Source organism: Lygodium microphyllum, chromosome 26 (genome assembly GCF_053477565.2).
Source record: "Lygodium microphyllum isolate KBCC chromosome 26, Lygodium_microphyllum_v1.1.10, whole genome shotgun sequence".
Classification (NCBI taxonomy): domain Eukaryota; kingdom Viridiplantae; phylum Streptophyta; class Polypodiopsida; order Schizaeales; family Lygodiaceae; genus Lygodium; species Lygodium microphyllum.
In genome coordinates this window covers 104,586,237-104,589,556 of record NC_141160.1, presented here as the reverse complement: position 1 = coordinate 104,589,556, position 3,320 = coordinate 104,586,237, and the positions used below count along the sequence as shown (strand labels likewise).

General features: G+C 39.9%; 1 pseudogene; it reads left to right on the top strand.

Moving 5' to 3' along the window:
• The first annotated feature begins 1,574 nt into the window (after positions 1–1,574).
• LOC148013628 (uncharacterized) lies at positions 1,575–2,411 on the top strand (annotated as a pseudogene).
• The last annotated feature ends 909 nt before the right edge of the window (positions 2,412–3,320 follow it).

Genomic DNA, 3,320 nt, shown 5'->3' with positions numbered 1-3,320 from the left:
ATGCTTTTTTCTTCAATGCTTTCTATTTGTGTATATTGTTGTGCATCACAGGAAAAAAATATTGTTGCATCTTATGAGTCTCACAAAGGCCAAAGACCCCCAATACCCGCATTTTGGTGATTATAAGCTCTTTCGGGTTTACATGAAGAAAGAGACATATTGGGCTCACTTGCATTCGGAGGCACTACTTCATATTGATAGGATACAAGTAGAAGGTCCACAGCTACCAGATTCATTTGAGGAGTTCTTTAAGCTTAACATGAAGAATCATGTCATGCAAGTTGACTCAATGTAGTGCATTCATATTGCTTTCTTAAGTTCTTTCTTAAAATGTATATGTGCTAATGTTAAGCGCTTGTGAAACTTGTGTAGGATTTTGTACACCTCTTGGATGGAGTGAAATCTTCAGATGTTGCAGAGAAGATGCCAGAGCTTAGTTTTCAGCCAAACGTGTGATTTATAGGTTAGCATGCATTTTCATATTAAATTGTGTGTCTGATTTTCATATTAGATTGCATGCATTTGCTTGCGTAATTGGCAAGAATGTTGCAGGTGGATACTACAATGTGTAGAAGAGAAGAGGCTGGATGCAGCTCCACAATTCACAAGAGAGTGGATTGATGTTCGTGACGAGAACACTATGTATTCTCCATCATTACGTGAGAGAAAATTGACGGCATGGGAGGCAAGTGTTTGCCCTTGGTGGCTGGATTACCCTGTGGGGGTTATCCCTAAGTAAGAGAAAGATCTGCATGAGAGTAAGTACTTCAATCTATGTAAACATCTCGTCGCTTTTGTAGCAATAGTTTTTGTGCTCATGCATGGGAATCTAAGGGTGAATGATACTATGTAGGATTCAAGGAGGGAGTTGATACTCATGAACCACTTACCGCACCCACCACTGTAGAGGAGCAAGCAACCAAGGCTACCAAAGGTGCCACCCAAGGTACTCAAGGTAATCCAGGGAGAAAAAATGTGCCAGAGTCCTCTATGGCGCCCACCACCTCCTTTGTTGTAGATTCATCTCTTGGTCGAGAGAATTGGGAGAGGTGACCTATGACCCGTTTAGTAGGTGAGAAGTCTTATATTAACTTGAAATTCATGTGCTTTATTGGTCGCCCATGAAGATAGTCGTGTATGATTATTAAAAATAAATTACTTTGAAATAATTGTTGCAGGGTTCCAGTATCAAACATATGTCGATGCTCTATTAGTGTATGTGACCCAAATTGATAGATTTGCCCTTGATAGGTAGACATGACAACTACATATTGCAAGAACATCAATTTACATGTTGCATATAGCATTGCATCATCGTTTACTTTGCATTAATGACTATGTTGTTTTGTGTATAGCATCAACAAGTTTTTTGCAACACAAAAGATGCATCTTTATAGCAAAGATGGAGTTCCATGTCAAGAGGTGGCTCGATTGATATTTGCGGAATTTCCTACGAGCTTGCTTGTGGATGCTCTAGGTCCCATCCCATTGGGTAAGTTATGCTTTCTATCACACAAGGTTTACATCAAACTCACTTCTCATATATCATAATGCCAATGTTATTTGTAGAGGGCATGACTATTCCCAAGTGGAACATGTTCTCAAAGGGTCTAGTTATGGGTTGTATGGACCTTGCTCACGAGTATTTGGCCGACCAGGGATTCTTAGTCACTATGTGCTTAGCAGAGCATATAGGTGAGTTTATTATGGATGCGGCAAGAGTGAGGCTTGTTCTTCACCGCACTTGGACACTCATGTGTGACTCCAAGGCTTATCGATATCTCGTTACTAGAGAGGCGGTAAGATAACAAAGTTGGATACGTTGAATGTATGGTTGTATGTTCTAAATAAAGTTTGTGTTACATGCTTTAAAAAAAAACATGGATCACTTATTCTATTTCCACTCGTGAATAGGTACTTGATCTTACTGTGTGTCTTTGGCATCGTGCTGGTCATGTTGTGCCTTGCTACGACAGAGAGGCTGGGGAGAAGATTTCATAGAGATTGTTTCCAGCATATCGTAGCTACATGATGGATGATTGTGCCTTTCCCATGGACATTGATGGTGTCATTGTCAGAGGCGGAGCAGAGAGGTCTCATCTTTTCTTTCGGTAAGTAGTCTTGCATGTTTTTGCTCTCAGGTTACCTTGTATGGTATTTTCATTGTTTCTACTTGCATGGCCGCAAAGATTCTGTATCTTGATTGGTGATATGTGATTGGTGATATGGTTAGGTGGTTACTAGCTACATTTACAAAACTCTACGACTATGTTTTGGATGTGTTTGCGGGGTGTGGTGGTTTGGCGCAGGCCAGTGTAGAGGAGATGAGACATTGCATGTGTCTAGAAATAGATGATGTGCTCTATGGGGAGTGTTTGTCCACCATAGTGTGTGGACCAGTACCATGCTGAGAGAGTGTGTGTTTTTTTTTCGAGAGACTCTAGACATTTCATTTTGTTACTACTTTTATATGTTTATTATACACTTCTCATGTGACTATGCCCAATTTTGTCTAAGAGATTACATGCATTGGGATCTTTGATTTGTTTTTAGGAAGAGTGTATCTTGCGACTATTTGACACGAATATATTTTACTAGTTTTCTGTTGGTTTTGTTTTCTTGATGTGTGTTCATGTAAATGCAACGTGTCGTACTCCTTAAGTAAGACTATTTATATGCAGAATGGATATGTTGCACGAAAAAGCTCGAAAAAAAGAGATTGATTAGAAAAGAACGAAAATGAAAGCCCGCAAAAATAAAATCCCCCACCTAAAGTACCAAAAGAATTGGAGGCCAACTTTGTCTCCAAAATACCTAATGATCAACTTTTCTAAATATATAAATCCTCTAATTATAAGCACTCTTGTAGCTTGATTTAGAAAGGCATACCATTTTTTTTTAGGGGGGGTATTAACATGTCTTGTAGTCCAATGCCACTCTTGCATTGAGGGGGGGTGTTGAGAGATAGGCATGCGAACCGTATGTATGCAAGGGTGGATAAGGATAGCTACGTGTGAATGAGCTAGAGGGTAGGGGAAACCCTAACCCTATCCATCCACAGGTTGTTTAAACAGCCTAGAGGTCACTCTCAATGTAGAGGAGAGTGTACCAGTTGTACTTATGAACAACTCATTAAGCAAGATCTTCTTCTTGTATTTGAGCTCTCTCTCTCCTCTTGTGCACGCTCTCTTGCTCTCACTATGATATTTCAATAGATAGGGGCCATGTGCACACATATGATGGGATCAATTTAGCTGACATCCCCAACCTTTACATCAAACTATAGGGAAAAATGGTCCATGCATTGTTCTCGAACCAGA